Source organism: Notamacropus eugenii, chromosome 3 (assembly GCF_028372415.1).
Source record: "Notamacropus eugenii isolate mMacEug1 chromosome 3, mMacEug1.pri_v2, whole genome shotgun sequence".
Taxonomy (NCBI): domain Eukaryota; kingdom Metazoa; phylum Chordata; class Mammalia; order Diprotodontia; family Macropodidae; genus Notamacropus; species Notamacropus eugenii.
This window is the reverse complement of record NC_092874.1, coordinates 416,481,665-416,502,787: the sequence shown is the minus strand read 5'-3', so window position 1 is coordinate 416,502,787 and position 21,123 is coordinate 416,481,665.

Genomic DNA, 21,123 nt, shown 5'->3' with positions numbered 1-21,123 from the left:
GAACAAATCAGATAAGGAATGCATAGACTGTGCAACCTTAGGTAAATAGTAACCATAATTGATGCCTCTCAAATGTTCAAATGGATCTAGGGTCTTAACCTATCTTTTGACAATCGTTGCTTTCTGATCATGTTGTATGACTAGGAGTTACAGAAAACCACAGTTTCTGAATAATTTATCTTATAAGTCACCCACTAGCTCCAGATATGTGTATGATTCCCCTCTGGAAACTGTAACAAATCACTTCCCCAAAAAAGTCATACATTAGAGAATATGTCAGAGATATATTGTTCATATATTGTTCAAAATTCTGGTTTGGGAGTCAGAGAACCTCAGTCAGAATTTGGATTCTGCCATCTATTCACTTGGTAAATTCTTCTGTTTCATTCTCTTTGTAGACAAAGTTATTCTAGAGCATCTCTAAATTTACTTGCAGTTTTAAATAAATGATGTTTTGAGTTTTTGATGTACGAACTTAAAAAGTATATGAGCTGAACATCTAGCAAAATAAAAAGAAAATTAATGGACATCCCTTGTACTCCATGTTTTTATGAATGAAATATCAAGTTCCCAAGGAAGGGCAACAGAATGTTAATTGTACTTACTTACCATCAAGAATATATGGGTGGTTTTAGAGAAGAATCACACAAATCTGGAAAGTTAGGTTGGGATTTATACCCTTGAAGGGAAAACACTGGTCAAATAACATATATATCAGTACACTAACGGACTGTAATTTAAGACATTATCCTTGATCAGATGAATCCTGAAATTATAAAAACATAGGGAGATGTTTCCTGCTTTTGTTCTGATACCCTTCAAAACTGAATATGTCGTTTTTTTCTTTTTGAATAATATGAAACACTAAGCTGATGGCTCCATTGCTGTGTGATCCTAGATCTCCTTTATGAGTTTTAATTGATGAATTATTATCCAACATCTTCTAAGGACAGGTTTCATTTTTTCCAAACTATCAAAATAGTATATCATCCTGATGCATATTACAACCTGCAAAGCTATCAATTGGAACATATCTACTATTTTGAACAAGATTGTTCATCCACTTGTGAATTGTTTATAGCAATTTTTATGATGATAAATATTTTCAAATTTAAAGGCTTTTTGAAATATCTGGCAAACTCTTTTAAAAATTTCCAAAGAAAGAGTAGTGATATAAAAAAATACATTTCCAATGCCAATAAGATTAGGCTAATTACTCCATAAAAAAGATATCATAGACATGTCACTGTAATTCTGAGGTTTTTTTTTTCAATTTGCTAGACTATCTGTGTGACTGAGTAAAATCTTGTCACTTCAGTTGTCCAGGTTTCTCTTTATATTGTAAAGGAATTTATAGTTAAATTCTCAGAATAGTTGAAAAAATGCATTATCTTGAATATAAACTAGCTGCTTGAATCTGCTAGTTGTCCAGGAATGGTTGTTAATGAACTTGCAATGTGCACCTGTAAGGGGTTTAGCTGCCTTCTTGTTTTTCTTCAATCTCCTGTTATTGTTGTTGTATGTGCAAAGCAATTTTAATATTAAAGCAATCACCATCTATAAGATAACTGCATGGCCCCAGATCCATAACCCTGTAGCCAATCTGTTGATGAAAGTCTCTGAACCTAGTTAAACTGTTCCTGAAGCAACAGATTTCCAGTGTATCACAGGGTTTATACAACTTGTCTTCCTAGTTTAATAGGACATACAGCAGCACAGTGGGTCAATGTCATCTGATAATGAAGAATTTTATCTTGAGAAAGATATAACATTTTAAGAAGGCTTCAAGTATGGACCTAACAGTGCACTATTCCTGTCATTTATAGAAAAGCTTAGTAAATTTCAGAGATAGTCAAGTGTATACTATCAAACTGGTATCCTCTTATGGATTCTCAATGCTCAGCAGCTCCATAGCTCTGACTGTCATTTTAAGTGCCAGAACAAAGGGAAACTTAAAGTGTTTAACAAGGACCCAATGCAATATCACTTCAACATTTTATTACTTGTTGCTTTCCCCAGAACACAATATAGGGCAAGTTGCTGTTGTTACTCAGTCATTCAGTTGTGTTAGATTTTTTCTGACTCCACAGTATGCCAGGCCTTCTATCCTTCATTATTTCTTGAAGTCTGACTAATCTTGTGTTCTTTGTTACCATAATACTATCTATTCATCTCATTCTCCACTGAACCCTACTGCTTTTGGCATCATTCTTTCCCAACATCAGGATCTTTACTCAATTACTCCTATCTTTTTATTATGTATTTATTAGGTATTAAGTATTTAAGCTTCAGCTTCAGTATTTGACCTTCCAGTGAATGGCCTAAATTAATTTCTGTAAGTATTGGCTCATTTGAACTCCTTTCTGTCCAAGATAATGATACTCAGATTTTCTTATAATCCAACACTCACAGCCACACATTGCTATTATAAAAGCCACAGCTTTGCCTTAAACACCTTTGAAAGCAAGGTGATATCTCTGCTTTTTAGTACACTGTGTAGATTTGCTATAGCTTTCCTTCCAAGGAGCAAATGTCTTTTGATTTCATGACTGCAGTCACTGCCTGCAGTGATCTTTGAGCTCAAGAATATGAAATGACAGTTTCCCTTTCTTCTCACCCTATTTGCCAGCATGTGATAGGACCAGTTGGCAATATAAATAGGTGGGGTTTTTTTTAATGTTCAGCTTCAAGCCAGCTTTTACACTCTCTTCTTTCACGCTCACCAAGAGGCTCCTTAATCCTTCTTCACTTTCTGCCTAAATGTGGTCTCATCTGCATATTTGAGTTTGAGATGTTACACCTGGCAAACTCAATTCCAGTTTTTTATTTGTTCAGATGGACATTATGCATGATACATTTTGCATGTAGGATGACAGACAAATTCAGTTCCTCTGGTTCATGCTTACACTCTTTTTCTACTTTCTTCCCCTTGCTCATCATCTTGTAATTATATGAGGGTGCCATCTTTTCTCTAAATTCAGCAAACTTTCACAGGTTATACCAGTGAAATACATGGATGCATCTTTTTCTCATGAATCTCAGTGTCTTATCCTTAGATCTAGTCTATGACTGGATAATCTGGGCAATCACTACTATCCTCTTATTCTCTTTATCTTCTGTGTGGAGAGAGCATTGTGTATAACCACTTCCCTGTGTTCCAAATTCTCCCTCCATAAAGGATCCAGATTGAATGGTGATGTTTCTAAAACCCAAAGAAAAAATGTTTTATAAATCATTTGTACTTTTTAAGCAACTTAAATGTGTCCTTGAATACTTCGCTATGTACCGAATTCACCAAGTATTGTGATTGGGTCTCTAAATGAATCCAGAATATGTGATGAAAATATTGTTATCAAGTTATCATCATCATCATCATCATCATCATCATCATCATCATCATCATCATCATCATCATCATCATCATTATACTCTCCTTTTCATGCTATTTATGAAATTTTGATACAAACAATTCAGGGACAGGTAGCAGGATCACATAGGTATGATTTTACTGTAGTAAAATGTACCTTACAGGTTATGTAGTCCCATCTCATCATTTAATAGATGAACAAACCAAGGATCAGAAAGTATAAGTAATTCACCTAAAGAAGCAATAAGTAGAACTTAGGTCCTTTAGCATCTAAGCTCATGTTCTTTCTATTCCACTATTCTGCCTTCATCTACTCATGTTACTCTTATTCTTTTATGCTGAAAGTTCTACAAATTATTATACAAATGGATAAAACAAATGCATTTTAATAATTGAATAATATACTATATAATAATATTAAATTATTATATTAGAATATATTCTTTTCTTTAGGTGCAGTAACACATAACTATGAGGAGTTAATTAATGGCCTCAGTGTTCCATTACAGAATTTCAGTTTTAGTTACTATGTAAAATTATAGTGACATAATTCCCTGAGGATGATGCCCCTTTCTCTTGGCTTATATCACCTTTCATCCACCTTCCTCCTGTAACTGAGATCACTGCCATTTAACTTTGCTGCGCAATGAAGGCAAGTTAAAGGACAAATAATTTATCATTACTTTTTGCGCTCTCTACAGGATCCCCCAGACACTCAAGCCTTGTTTCTTGTATTTTCAGTCTTGTCCATTACAGGTCACACATCACATTTCCCCTCTCAAGGGGAATTGCCAAGATTTCTAATAAATGGGATTGTGGAGGAGGGAATTGGTATTCATGGTAGTGACGGTCCTTCCTGGGTCTAGTGAACCCCAGAATTAAGTGGGGTTTCAAGATGTTATCCTTTTCTGTACTTCTCCACCATATATCTATGGCAGAAGTGTATTGAAACACTCTCAAATAATAGTGTGAAGCAATCCTTCATAAATCTCTAGCAATAGGCACCAAAATACAGAAATAACCTCTGCTTTTGCTGATACTTCATATATAGTCAGGTGCAAAGCACTTCTCTCTTCTTAGTATCAGCACTCAATCCCTGCTGAGATTTTATATGACCCAGGTACTTGGCAGAGGTCCAGAGGAACTGACAACTGCTAATTGACAGCTTCAGACCCTCTTCTATCTCCAGGAGTCTTGGCTAATCCTCTTTCAATAACTTCCTAAATGCCATAAAATAATGCAGTGTAATTCCATTTGATAAACATTTATTTAGTTCTCACAAGGCAAGACACTGTGCAGGGAATACAAAAGAAAAATGAAGTCATTCCTTCCCTCAAGGAGCTCACATGCTTTTGGAGAATTTAATATATGAGTTAACTAATAAATTCAGGATAATTTGAGGAGAGATATCATTAAATAGAAAAGTCAGGAAATCTTCTTTATAGTTGATGGGTAGCACCTGAGCTGAACCTTTAAGGAAAATCAGTGTTTTAATATTAAAAGGCATGCAGAACAAGAGAATGATTTGACCTGTAAATTAAAAAGTCAGGACTTGAGCACTGAGTTCAGGTAAGACTTACCTGGCCAGACTGACCAGAAGGTAGAATGTATAGAGGGGAATAATATATCTGGAGATAGAGACCAGAAACAAACCTTGGAGTGCTTTAAACGATGAGCAGAAAATTCTGTATTGTCTTGTAAGGGCAACAGGGAGCTCTTAGAGCCCTTGAAAGTAAACCAATACCTTCCAGGGCTCCCTATTGCCCTCAGTTCACATCTAAAATGATGTTTTTGAAAATTTGCTGACAAAAATGATCTGTAGCAATCCCTCAGGGAACAACCTGTGATGAAATGTTTTCAGGGAAAAGAGATTGAATAAGAGATTAAGAACAGGAAAAGGAGTTGCACATTCAGTGAAGCAGGCAATCACATTTTCAGTCTTTAGCTCAATAGCAAAAGTTTGCTTGCAGTTCATTAGTTTTTAAAAACTCCTTGCTGTTTAATTAGGTATGCTTTTGTTATGTAATCATTGAACAAACAAAATCATTAATTAATTTCTCACTGAATACCCCCCTAAAGGGATTCTGTAGATCAGTTCCCTCATTTTACAGATGAAGCCTAGGGAGATGAAGGTATTTCTTCAAGGTAACAAATGTAAAAATCAGAACTTGAACTCAGGTCCCCTAACTCAAAATCAAACACTCTTTCCCCTGCACCATATTAACCAAAGACAATGAATTCAAAGACTAAGGGGGTTAAAAATGAATGTGATAGCCCGCATTTCTCTTGCTCTTTCCCCTTGATAGTTACAGAAGTCACTAAAACATGTAAATGGATTATTTTGCCTTTCTATTGAACATGATTGCTTATTCCTTATGTATTGCAGCTGGAGTGCATTTAGGAAGCCTCTGTGATGAAACTGAAATCACACTATTTTGCTGAGCATTTTTATTACTATTTACAGACTTGGGCTTTCCTGTGTTTTAACTCATTTTCTCCCTTATTTAATCTCTCTGTTGGCAGGTATTATTCTTGAGCCATTAAAAAGAAATTTTTGAAGCTTTTGAAGGCCCCTCCCACTCCATGCTTGTTATTTTGTGTAGCTTTTATCCCCAACAATTAAGGGATAGATCTCTGTACTCTTTTCCAGGTTTTTTAATTGAATTATGTGGTGTGTGACAACCATCTGCTTAAGATCTCACTCCATTTCTTTGGTGAAACAACTCAGAATTAAAATTGACACTAATGATTTCTGCGGTCAAAGATTTACAGGAGAACTAAAGTGGCATACATTTATAGTGATCTAAAAGAAAGTACCTTTTTATGTTACCATGGCTTTTAGTTTGAATGTTATGAAGAACACAGTAAAGAAATGTGAAGTCGCAACCAGAACCTAGATTTCACTGAAATCAGCGTGTAACTGAAAACAGTCAGTGAATATTTACACATCTAAAGGTATCACCCCCAAGATTAAGATGGTAGCATATATTTATTTTTTCGGTGGCACATGATATATTTTTTGTAGACTCTAAGGATAAGTACAATTGACAAGCACCATTGAATGCGGCAGGTAATGAGAGAACTTTATGATTTGACCTTCAAGATTTATCTCTTCTCCACTATTTCTCCCAAAATAAACACACTCACACATATAATTTGCCAAATAAATATTAAATTAAATATTTTAATGAAAAATTAAATTAAATATTTTAATAAAAATGTAAAAGACCTCAGACATGAAAGATTAGAATCAAAATTCAAATAAAATTTGTTCAGGAACCAGAAGACTATAGCTTCACAAGGGCAGGAAGGAACTATTTCATATTGTTTTTGGAGTCCATAATATTTAGCATTTTGCTTGTAGTCATCGAATAAATGTGTTTCATTGAATGGTCAAACCCAATGACTTTCTTGAATATATGGCCTCAGGATCAGGTGTCTTCTTGGGCAACATTTCTTTGTCCATTGTATCAAGGAACTAGTTATTCTGAAGTTACTTCTCCAATTTGATGTTTCCAATTATTATTCACGAGCTCCTCTCTATAGGCAAATTAATCTACTTTACTTCAAACATTGTTATCCTTCTTATCTCATTCTATGTTCTACCATTCAGAACCTCTTTACATCTTTACCTGTCATTCCTGAGGAAGATAACACTTCGTTTCTGCTTTCTAACCCCAAACTTGTCCACTTTCATCTTCTCTGAAAATCTCTCCTTGAGAGTAACATCATGGAAAGTAGAGTCTGAAGACCTTGGATCAAACCCTGACTCTGTCAGTTAATACCTATATGACCTTAGTCAAGTACCATCTCTCTGCTTCATTTTCTTAGTATAAAATAGGATGATTAACTAGGTAACCTCAATGATTTTGTTCAGCTCCAAATCTATAATGTCGTAATCTTTCCATTTCTTACTTGGTTTGTTATATTTAGTCCTTCCATTCACATGGCCATCATTCGTGGACTTGGGTCCCTGTTTTAGTATCTTACTAATCTTCCTGTATTTTCCTTCTTCAAACAATGCTTCAAAACCCAATCATAATATTGTCCTTAAAGCACCATTTTAATCATTTTATTCTCCTGCCCCAAAGCCAGAAGCTTACTGGTTCCAAAGTATTTTTTGTTTTGTGTTATTTTGTTTTTTAACAAAATACTAATATCTTTGTGTGGTAGTTAAAGCCATTCAAAATCCACAAGATCCAAAGAGCTACAAGGTCTCATATCACTCTCTTGATTTCACATTATTCCAGACAACTTAAACCATAAAGTATTTAGTAAGGTCCTACTATATGCTAAGAACTGAGGATACAAGAAATGGAAGAAACAGTACTTGCTGTCAAGGACCTCATATTTTAATGGGCATGACAATATATAAACACTTACTTATAAAAAAGATATGACAAGATAAATGGGAGATTCCACTTCACACAATCCATTTTCTAGACAAAAAGGACCACTAGTTTTCTCTCCAAAATAAGCATTATATCTTCCATCTCCATGCATTTGCACAGAACATTCCCTATGTTTGTAATACATATTCTCTTCAACTCAAATCTCTGAAGGCTTATATTCCTACCAGGCTCAGCTCAGGCACCTTCTCTTTTCCAAAGTCTTTCATGGTTATCACAAGTGATAATACTATCTCACTCAAATTACACTACATTCATATTTATCAGTATTATATCCCTCTGCTAGAATGCAATTTGCTGAGCCAAAGAATCATTTCCTTCTCTATCCTCATATTGCTGGTGACTAGCACAAAGCTATGAACATAGAGGTTTCTTGACAAATGATTGTTCAATTTGCATTTTTAATTTGATAAAAGAACTGAACTATATTTGATGTCCCATTGACTACTAAGTGATCCATGACCTTTGAGAATATGAAAGATGAAATGTTTTGGTGACAAAAGTTAGTGAGGCTGAAAGAAAAATCTGCAAATAAACTTTTTTTCTGTTTATTATTCAATTGGGGAGTAGATGGAATAAAAATAAATACTTATAAATAAAAAAATATTATTAAATAGAGTAAAAAATAGAATGCAGAACATTTTAGTTAGAGAAAATAGACAAAAAAGGGTGATGGCAAGAAAGACCATATTTTGGGTAAGATAGCAGAAAGTTATGACTATAGAGGAATGTTTATGAGATAGACTATAGTTGGTTGAATCTTTGTTGTTGGATTAGTTTCATATCCAGAACTCTTCTCATCTCATGCAAGAAACACTGGAAAAATTCTCTCGTATTCAGTAAATAAAGCAATGAATCTAAAGCAAAAAAAAAAAAAAACCCAAAAAACTGACATACATTTTTAAAGTCATCAGTTTTCTTTCAGGTACTGCTTTTAGCCTGACCAATGACAGAATACCAATTACATATTTGTGAAATCTCATTACTAGAATTTGAATATTTTTTATAACTGTGTGACACTGGTTACAGTGTTCAACACATTATGTAATAGGCATATATTTTTATAACTGAGATGGTTAGTTTTAATTTGTCTTATATTTCAGAATCATTCATGATAGGTCTGTAATAAAAAAGACAACAGAAAGTGTAAGTGGAAACAGATACACACATAGAGGGAAAATCATGTAAAATAAAATACATCAAATGGATGGAGGTATATGGAAAATTATAGTCTCTGGAGAATCGAAGTGAAAGATCATTCAAAGGCCAAAGTAGATAAGAGTAGGCTTAAACTCATTATAAACTAGGAATAACCCTGGAAAACTGGTGAAAAGTGTATGTAAAAAAAAGAAAAGATTTGTGATCAAAAAAGAATTACTCATAAGTTATATGCAAAGAATAAAACAAATGTACAGCACACACAGTATCCCCCTTAGACTGTGAGGTTATTGGGAACCTTAATTTATATCCCTAGGGATTGACACAGTGCTTTCCACAAATTTTTGTTGTTTTTCTCTAGCTGATCAGTTCTGTCTGATTTCACCCCATGGACCCAAGCTCTTCGATACTACACTATCTCCCAAATTCTATCCAACCTCACATTCGTTGTTTCCATGACATTATCTATCCATTTCATCTTATGCTGTCTTTTTCTCCTTCTGCCTTCAGTGTTTCCCAACATCAAGGTCTTTTCCAACCAGTGCCATCTTTTCATTATTTCATCATAATATCTAAAGCTTTAGACCTTTAGCTTCCAGTGAATAGTGTCAATTAATTTTTTTAACTATTGATTGATTTGATCCCCTTGCTGTCTAAGGGACTGTCAAAAGTGTTCCTAAGCACCAAAATTCAAAACAGTCAATTCTGTGGCACTCAGCTTTCCATATGGTTCGCCTCTCACTGTCATACATTACTACTGAAAATCCTTAATTTCAACCATTCAGACCTTTGTCAGCAAGGTGATATCTCTGCATGTTAGTATGCTGTCCATCTGCAGTGATCTTTGAGTCCCAAAATATAAAATCTTACACTGCTTCGATATCTTTTCCCTGTCTTTTCTAGGAAACAATGGACTAGTTGTCAAGATCAATGTTGTTTGTTTGGTTTAGGTTAAACTTTAAGACAACTTTCACACTCTCCTTTTTTACCCTCCGCAAGAGGATTCTTAATTCTTCTTCACATTTTTCCACCAGAGTTGTATGAGCAGGTATGACAGGTGTACAATATCCATTGTTAGGGAGTATCGCCACATTGATAACATTGGAGTACTTTAAATCAATCTAGCTGTATGAAACTTAGTGTTATGAGGGAGAATAGTGAGCACAATAGATAAAAATGTAAACTGAGGACAGATGGAGGAACCTTGAATGCCAAATAAATTTAGATTTTTTCATAAAAAGAGATATAATTGAAGCATTTTCAGCAGAAAATGGACATAGCAAATGGAATGTTTTCTCTATTTTCACATAGGGTAAAAAGCAAAGTAATTATATCAATAGTCATCAACTGATTTTTTAGTTGAAAACATGTTGATAGATATGTTTTGCTTTGACCTCCCTTCAGTTTTATACTATATCTCTTCCATCTTCACCACTTAATGAGCCATACTTCATGACAAAGAAGAAAATATAAAGAGAAAAACATCTTTCATCAAAATCAATAAATTCATCCTTTGAATTCAACAACATATGAAGAATTTTGTACACATTCTCTCCCACCTCTGTAAAGAAGGGGATGTGATCTGTTTTCATATTTCTTCTTCATAGTAACTGAGATGACATTTCTTCCCCTCGCACCCCCAAGTCATAGTAGTCTGGTTGATTAGAAACATTCATGTGATTGATAAAAGACAATAAAATTCTAATGAGGCCATGGCATTTCTTCTATCACTTAAAGACTCAGTTCGCTTGGCTCTTTCCCATGGTTACAGTCTGCATACTTTAACTCAACTAACCATGTTGAAAAGGTATGTTTTGCATTGTAGAAAGAACAGGTTGTACATTGATCAGAATGGGACAATTAACTCAAAGTGTGTAGACTGTTGTTTCTGGGAAAGAAACATACCATCTTCATATGTGAAAAACTTCATGTAATTAAATAATTATTAATTCACAGTTAGAATAGAGCAATCAGTTTGCAATGCCTGAAAAGTGCCACAATGTTCAAGCAATAGATTTGCATATATTTGCTCACTCTCCACAGTGATGTAAATTACATTATGAAATAACTTCTAACACATAGTAGATGCTACTTCACATTACTACAGAGTTGAAGGAATACATAGGCAACAAGTCATTGAATCCAGATTTGAAACTCCAGACTAAGTAATCCCTTGGTGAAAAATAGCTTTCTGGAGTGTTTTTTTACTTTTAATCTTAGCAAACATCAAGGGCACACCAGAACCACAGCCCAGAGGGGTGAAGTGTGTGCTCAGTTTCTGATGGAATCACATAGAGCCAATAGGTATTTTTTAAAGATCCAACACATCCTGCATTTCAGGAACAGACTAGTGTTGCTATGAAGAACTGTCAGCAGCACCAAAACTTCATCTCATGTAAGGGAAATTGTTTGTCAAATACTGTTGGTGCATATATGTTTATCTAAGGGGTCCAAGAGGTAAGATATATCTTTTAACTTCTATATTTTATGTACAGTAAGGGGTTTTTTAAGGTTATCACATTTGTAGAAAATATTTGCATTATTTTTATGATTTCTTTCCCTCATTTCACCCTCCAAAAAACTACAAATCCTGGTTCTGGGAAGACTTTTAGGACCAGAGAGTTATAGGCCAAATACCAATGCAACATTGACATTAACTCCAGGACAAAAGGACTAAAAGTTGAATAGAACATAAGATTTTACTCTGTTTGTTGTCTGTTGAGTAAGAAATATCATTGTGTTCAGAATACTAAAATACCACCTGAGGGGTTTATTTGTGCAAAGGGCATCTTTAATGCATATTTTAAAGTTATACAAAATTTTCTCAAAAGATGCGATTTAAAAATGATAGAAAACCCATTTACCAGTTAAAATTAGGCAAAAAAAAGGATTGTGCTTGTTAAAGAGAGTTCACCACTATCATCCAGTGGATCTATTGAAAGAAAGAAAGAAGAGAAGGAAAAAAAAGAAAGAAGGAAAGAAAGAAAGAAAGGAAGAAAGAAAGAAAGAAAGAAAGAAAGAAAGAAAGAAAGAAAGAAAGAAAGAAAGAAAGAAAGAAGGAAGGAAGGAAGGAAGGAAGGAAGGAAGGAAGGAAGGAAGGAAGGAAGGAAGGAAGGAAGGAAGGAAGGAGGGAGGTAAGGAAGGAAGAAAGAATGTATTCCCTATGCATGGAGATCTTCAGATGTTTCTCTTTGTAGATGACACATTATTGCTGCAAGTCTTGAAATATTATGCTACCTCCTAAATTAAATTAATAATCATTGTCAAGTGATAAAAAGGCCTATTGCCAAAACCTACTATGCAGATAAATAGATTACTTAAAAAATAAACCTCATTCATCAATACAAATATCTGGAAGAGACATTGTAAATGAAAAATAAATTGAATAAAGGGACAATAATAGCTTGGATTGCTTTTGAGAAACTTCATATTTTTTTTTAATGATCCCAAGTTTCTCCCAGAAACAAACCCTGATTTTTTAATATGAATTATGCTACATGTTAGTGAAATATGGAACACTATGATCTCGGAAGACTTAATGTTAAATATTATCCAAAGAACAACTGAGGAGTATAGGCTATAACACATTCTTGACAAGTAATTTCAAAGATGGATAGATGTTTATATGTGTGTGTGTGTGTGTGTGTGTGTGTGTGTGTGAGAGAGAGAGAGAGAGAGAGAGAGAGAGAGAGAGAGAATTGTTCATATGGTGAAAGAAGGGATAACTTAGATGATTCAAGTGCTACTTTGGTAATGAAATAAGATGTGGAGAAGGCCCCAAGAATTTTCAGTGGATCTCCATTGGCAAAACCATTGTACAGGACATTACCAAAAAGTGAGCAAGATGTTCAGGCATAGATGGGTTAGGGTCTACATAATGGAGATGACAGATCTATTGGACTACTTGATTATTATAGTAACTCATAATAAAAGATTTTAGGATAGCTGTTATTCTCTCTGAATTACAGTTTCATAATTCCCTATGTGTTTATGTTTAAGAAGGAGATATCCCAAAAAGCATCTTCCAGATTTTCAAGACTGAAAAACCACAAATTTAGAATACTAAAAAGCTTCAATTTTATGGCTCTCAGGATACAACAAAAGATTTCATATTTCTATATCACTTCTTGTTTTAAAATCCTTTTCCTCTCAACAACCCTTTGAGATCAGTCAGTCAATCAATGAACATCTATTAAGAAATTAGTATTTGTTAAGTATAAGTGCTAAGGATAGAAGGAAGGCAAAAACTACTATGCTTGCCCTCATTGAACTCATATTCTAGTGAAATATCTTAAATGACTTTGTACCTAAAAGTTATATGTTTATGTATCTATACACAATGACCTCTCAATTTGTTTCTAACTCTTAGTTTTATTGACTTCCTTCAAGACTCAAATGAAATCCCACCTTATGCTGAGCTGTTTTTTCTACCATATTCCCAACTGCTCATGCCTTTCCTCTGATATTATTTTAATTAAACATATGATTTTATATTATATACATATATAGTAAGCTCAAATCCCATATTCATGGGCAGATGATTATTCTCATAGCAAAGGTTGCAGGAGGTCAGGAAAAAGAAGTGAGAAAAGGGACAGTAGCTCAGCAATTAAAAGATCATTAGTGACTTTGGAGAGGGCAGTTTCAATGTAAATGATTAAGTTGGAAGCCAAATTTCCAAGAATTTAGAGAAGAAAGGCACCTAAGCCAAAAAAAAACCAAACCAAAACAAACAAACAAACAAAAACTTTCTCAATGAATTTAGCCAAACAGAGAAGAAAGACATTGAATTTTAGCTAGGAAGAAGATCAAGTAAAAGTCTCATTACCTCATTTTACAATTAAGTAAGTGAGGCTTAGGAACAAAACGACTTACTCATAGTTATACACACACACACATACACATACACACACACACACACACACACACACACACACACACACACAAATTGTCCAAACGAAGATAAAAAATCCAGTTTCCTGATTTTGAATCTGTTGTATTTTTTCATTACATCACACTGCCAAATGGGGTAAGTTTTGTGAACCAAGGCCTATATTTCCATAATAAATTTACAAGAGCTATCCCTACCTTCATTACATTTTCCCACTTCTAGCATATTTTCTTAATTCTGAGGAAAATGCAAGCTCTTTTTAAAGGCACTGTGTTCTCAGGCAAGGAACTGTTCAGGTGACTGGTAAAGAGATGCTAGCAACACAAGTTCTCAAAGAGGTATTTAGTAAGATATATAAAGGGCTACTCAATACCCTTTACCTGAGGGAACAAAGCATTAGGTTGGTAGGAAGGCAATGATCACATAGAAAATAAAAATAGTTTCTACTCTTCTTCAGTAAAATTATGTGATATACTACATATTTTAAAAAACACACTGAATTTTATTATATCATTTCCAACATCTTTGGAAAACTACAGAAAATAAACTATTATAAAATAAAAAAAAAGTTTGATTCATGTGTATAGTGTATAGCTTTTATGGAGTATAGCTACTAAGAGGATTCCTAACATCTAGGATTACAAGCTAATATGATTTCTTTATTTCATTTCTTTTTCATCTCTGTAGATGTTATTATGGAATATACATTTAGAGGACAATAAAATTAGAATTACTACACTGGAAGTATATTTTATTACTCTGTAAAGAGATATGATTTAATTATCAATTCTTGGATTAAACATATTCATGTGTATATTAATATATAATTATATAATATATAATGTTATATTATATAATTATAGCATTAGGTAGATGGAAAGGTAAATGAGAGACAGGGAGATAGATAGATAGATAGATAGATAGATAGATAGATAGATAGATAGATAGATAATGTATTTCTCCACTTTAGATGTTTGACTTTCTTTGAAGTGATATTATCCTTGGAATTCAAATCCTTAAATGGGAGATAAGAATGGCTAGTCTTGTTCAACTATGTAATCCCATTTAAGATATTTTAAAAGTCCAATTGTCTTGTGTCCTTATGATGTTGACAGCAGCTAGGATTCTCAATTAGAACAGAAACATGAATGTCATTGTTTTATATTTGAATTCATATATATATATGTATGTGTGTATGTATGTATGTATATATATGTGTGTGTTCAATTTCAATTAAACTTGGCAAGTGTTGTAAAGAGTTCTTTAGTCACAATACCTCTAACAATAATTCGTCAGTTCTTACCCTGAATTTGACATTGGTACTTGTCTTTACTGAACAAATTTCAGACACTTCAAAAAAAATGTCCCACAAGGATACCAAAAAGAAAACTAGTCTGAACTGTGCTTCTGGTGCCAGCAGCATTACATAAGGAGATAAACATTGGTAATTGCGTTTACTTCAGTAACACTTTTAATTATAGTTGAGCTCCTCTTCAGAGTGTATGGATTTTACTGATGGAAAGTAAACAGCTGAGAGACAAGTAAAGTCACTCTCATGGATTTCTACTGTCTAATTAAAGCCCAGAAACATTGCTTCACCAATCTTGACCCTGGAAAAGGGAGTTATTTGCTAAGATGTTTAGATTTTAAAAAAATGTATTTTCATTCTAGCAGCAATTGTAGGTTACAACCAAAAGGAAAATTTCAAAGAGTCATGTATTTTTTGTGGGATAACGGAAGAGAGAAAGAGAGAGATAGGGCAGCCAAGTGGCACTTTGAATAAAGTGCCTGGTCTGGAGTTAGGAAGAATCATCTTCTTGAATTTAAATCTGGCCTCAGGTACTTCTAACTGTTTAACCTGAAGCATGTCAATTACTCCTGTTTGCCTTAGTTTCCTCATCTGCAAAATGGGCTAGAGAAGGAAATGGCAAACCAAAATCTCTGCCAAGAAAACTCTGAATGGGGTAATGAAGAGCTGGACATGACTAAAGTCAACTGAATAGGAGGAGCAGCAGCAGCAATGGACAGTCGATGTTAGTGGTACCAATCAGTTTCTTTCTTTCTTTCTTTCTTTCTTTCTTTCTTTCTTTCTTTCTTTCTTTCTTTCTTTCTTTCTTTCTTTCTTTCCTTCTTTCCTTCCTTCTTTCTTTCTTTCCTTCCTTCCTTCTTCTTTCTTTCTTTCTTTCTTTCTTTCTTTCTTTCTTTCTTTCTTTCTTTCTTTCTTTCTTTCTTTCTTTCTTCTTTCCTTCTTTCCTTCTTTCTTTCTTTCTTTCTTTCTTTCTTTCTTTCTTTCTTTCTTTCTTTCTTTCTTTCTTTCTTTCTTTCTTTCTTCCTTCCTTCCTTCCTTCCTTCCTTCCTTCCTTCCTTCTTTCTTTCTTTCTTTCTATCCTTCAAAGATGACATCAGGTACATAGTGGGGTAGAAAAAGATTTGTTATCAGAACATTTTCATTCTTGTTCACTTCTGCCTTTGCAAATGTGAAAAACAGTCACATTATCAATCAATGGTAAAGTCAACAGGGACTAAATAGTCTATAATTTATTCATCCACAAAGTCCTCCTATTTACCAAATGATCAAATGAGATAATATGTATAAAATGCTTAGCACAGTGCTTAGTACCTAGTAGAACCTTGTTAATGCTTATTCTTCCCTTTCTACCTCTTCTAGATATGGCTCTTAATATTTAAAGATTAGATTGAAGAAAAGTTTAGCTTTAATTTCTTACTCTGCATCCATTTCCCTATTTCCAAATATCCATAGTTTGCTGAAATGTATATAGCAGTACTGTTATAAATTAATCTTTTAAAAACTGAACTTCTCACTACCTTTGGCCATAAGTCCATAAGAATGATTTCCTCATTACTGCGAATGACACTGATATTGACACAGTATTTCATACTGGTAACCTTTAAATCCTGGAACCAGAATATCTGGGTGAAATATTTGATATCTAAAGTAACTTTTCTGAAATTATGTACTTCTGTATCTAACCTACTTCAAGTTATGACAATTTGGTTGGCAGTGTTCCTGACACCCTTTCAATAAAAGTGTGAGGCTTTGTCTGTTCTATCTTAATAGAATCTCTCACATCTACCTGGCTTTCTCCACTCACATGGCAAGTACCTTAATCTAGGTCTTGATCCCTTCTGATTTGAATAATTGCATTAGCTCTGTATCTTCCGTCTCCAGTTCAACTTTCACACAACAGACAAATTGATATTACTAAAGTAAATGTCTGATGGAATCACTCAAGAAGCTCCAGTGAAGGTTTTTGATTCTTCAGTCATTAAGGTATGTCTCACTCTTTATAACACCATAGACCATAACAGATCAGGCCTTTTTATCTTTTACTGTCTCTCAAAATCTGTTCAAATTTGTGTTTATTATCTCTGTGACATTATGTATCCATTTTATCCTCTGTTGTCCCCTTTTCCTTTTGTCTTCAGTCTTTTCCAACCTCAGGGGTTTTTACAATAAGCCTTCTATTTTCATTATGTGGTCAAAGTATTTAAGCTTCAGATTTAATATTTGACCTTCCAGCGAATAGCCTGAACTAATCTATTATTAATTTAAGTGTTGTATTTTTGACCTCCTTGCTATCCAAGGGATTTTCAAAAGTCTTCTCTAGGACCACAACTCAAAAGCATGAATTTTATAGCAGCTTTCTTTACAGTCTAACTCTTACAGCTTCACAGTTGCTACTGGAAAAAACAAACAAACAAACAAACAAAAAAACCAAAAAAAAAAAACCAACAACATAGCTTTGACTGTATTGATCTTTGTTGGCAAGGTGATGTCTCTGCTTTTTAGTATGCTGTCCAGATTGACCATAGTTTTACTTCCAAGCTTTATCTTTTAATTTCATGATTGCAGTTACCATCTGCAGTTATCTTTGAGTCCAACAACATTAAATCTGGTGCTGTTTCCATTTCTTCTTTCTCTATTTTACCAGAAAGTGATAGGACCAGTTGTCAAGATCTTAGTTGTTTGTGTCTTTGTCTTGATGCTAATCTTCAAGTCAGCTTCTATGCTTTCCTCTTTCCCCTTCCTCAAGAGGCTTCTTAATTCTTCTTCACTTTCTGCATATCATCACTTTCTGGTGTTGTCGGCAAATCTAAGATTGTTGATATTTCTCCTGGCAACCTTATTTTCAGTTTTTGCCTAATCCAGTCTGGCATCTCACTTGATGTTCTCTACATATACATTAAATAAATAAATAAGGCAGCCTTATACATCCTTCTTGTACTCCTTTTCCAATCTTAAACCAATCAATTGTTCCATGTTCAGTTCTAAGGATTGATTCTGGTATGCATGAAGGTTCCTCAGGAAATAAGTAAGATGGATTGATATTCCAGTCTTTTTGAGGACTTGCCACACTTTTACTTCCAGACATCGTCACATTTTAAGACCTTAGTGTAGTCAACGAAACAGAAGGAGATATTTCTCTCGAACTCATTGCTTTCTCCATAATCCAGTGAATATTGGCAATTTGGTTTCTTGTTCCTCTACCTCTTTGAAAACCACCCTGTTCTTGTAATTCTTGTTTCACTTACTAGTGAAATCTAACTTGCAGAATTTTGAGTATGACCTTGCTGGCCTGTGAAATAAGCATAGTTTGTTCACTAAGTTGCATATTCTTAGACATTGTTCTTCCCTAGGACTGGGACATAAACTGATCTTTTCCAATCCAGTGACCACTAGTATGTTTCCAAATTTGTTAAATACTGCTCAAGGGTAAGATTAATAATAATCTTCTATTTTGTGCATTTTAATCTCTTTATAATCTAATTTTAGGCTTCCTTTCAAAGCTTAATGCGTACTATCCTCCTTCAAAGACTGTTATATCCAATTAGACTACTTTTTGTGCTGTGTACATTCAATGTCATGTTTGTGCCTTTGTATATTTGATATCCCACATGAGGGTATTTCCTTCTGACCTCCACCTTCCTTCAAAGCAAAGATCATTTGTCATTTTTTATCTATGATCATTCTCATTCCTATGAGTTACTAAATGCCCTTGACCACCCAAAAATACTTTTTATTAACTTTTTATATATTTCATATTATTTTTCTATGCATGTGATTCTCAGGAAAGAATTCAAACTCCTTGAGGGCAGAGATTACGTTATTTTTGTCACAAAAATTTTAATAGTAATGACACAGACATTTTAGTACCTCAGAAGGTGTCCATATAAATGTACATAAATCAGCCCTCCAAATCTTACCCCACAAATTTTACGGAAAAAAATCTTTCCAGATTTCTGTTGCTTCTCTCTAAAAATGAGAGTACATACTGCTTATTTTGATATTATGTTTATAAAGCAACTTATTGCGTCAAAAGGTGAGAAATCCATGTTCCTTGGGCACCACCTAATTTAAATGAATCAAATCTAGTTAAAATATAGCCTTGGCAAATTTATTAACCCTTAAAAATGTGGATTCTTTTGTATCTGTGTCCCCAGCATTTCTCATAGTTCCAAAAATATAAAAGATAGTTATAAGTATTTTTTAAATCTGGTTTTCTGACCCAGTACTGGCCTGATACATAGTTCTCCAATAAATGGATGCTTGCCAACAACATGTGACCAAAATCTCTGCCAGGTGCCCTCAAACTTCATTCTTTCCATTGGCTAGATTTCTTCACTGGGAATTGTCTGACTCGAATTCTACCTCTTTCATAGACTTTCCTCAGTCACTTTTTTTTGCTTTCTTAGGATAGACATCCTGAAAGTTAATATGAATAGCAAATTAGATTTAATTAGGGTTGTTTCTTTGCCTGAGAGATTCTTTGTCTAGCTCTCTGAAAAATGGAGTAGTGCGATAGGAAGTACTCTGGATAGATACAGTAATGTAGAATCTGAATAACTTTTCATCATTTGCAAAAATAAACTGCTGTTGTTTGAATCATTATTTCATTTCTTTTGTGAGGGGGTAATAAGTGTTTATAAAGAGCCTATAATGTATGAGACATTCACAGGGGTTTTTTTACAAATAGTAACTCTTTGAATTTTCATAATAATCCTGTCAGGTAGAAGCTAATATTATCCCCATTTTAAAGTTGAAGAAAATAAAAGTTAATGACTGTCAGGGTCATACACCTAGTAACTGTATGAGGCTGGTTATGAATTCAAGTCTTCCTGACTCCAGGCACAGCACTAACTACCACATCGCCAGTTGTCTCAAAACCATCCCAAAATGACAAACAAGCACATATTGGCAAGAGGAATGTAATATTTATATGGCCTGTCTATTCTATTTGCTTCCTCCATTAGCAAGGATAAGTAAAAAAATTATCATTTCTTTCTATTTCATAAATTAGAAATTGTCTTACACTAATAACAATAGCCTGCAACTACCATATATATATATATAGATATATATAGATATAGATATATACATATACACACACACATACATACATATATATATACATATATATGTATTATACATTTATAACATTTATTTTTGGAAAATGCTTTATATTCACTATTTCATTGGAGCCTCCCATTTACTTTGCCAGGAAACATGCTACAGGTATGAATATCTCCATATATAGAGGAAACAACAGGTTAATTGAACTTTAAAGATGATAAAACTAGGAATTAAAGAGGTTAAGCTGCTCACAAATTGTCACATACTTAACAAGTAGCAGGATTTAGACTCAGGTATTTTAAATCCAGATCCAATGCTCTATCCTCTATGTAAAATAATCTTCAATTTAGAAGAAATGGGATAAATTTTTTCATGATCATGCTAGTTTAACCAATTTCAACTTCATCCTTATGGTTTTAATTATCTTTTTTATTGTTTATGAAGTCTTTAATTGCACTGAACATCGAGTTTATCGCCTCTTCCATAACTCTTTTATCATTCTCAAAACATTTTAATCCAAATTCATCTTCACCCTTTAAGTAAACTCCCTGTTTCATATCAGTATTCTTCTTAATAGGACCATCATACTCGTAAACTCTTAAACTCATAATGTTGAGGCTGATTTTGCCTCATTCTTTGCCTTACTTTCAAGGAGCCAGTAACTTACCACTTCTGAATTTTTATTTTCTTTCTTTTTTGAAGAAACTATAACCAACTTCTTATTTATCCTGATAAACAGCTTAGCTGAAGGTAGTATAAAATTAAATTTACATTTTATTATGCATATACCTACCATAACAAATAGGGTTAAGTGGTATGATAGCACCTGTTTAGAAAGTGTGTAACTATTTTCTATTGATAAACTTAAATTGTACCAGAAAATAACATTTTAAGTTCTTTTCTAAATTTTCAATAGTTCTTTTTT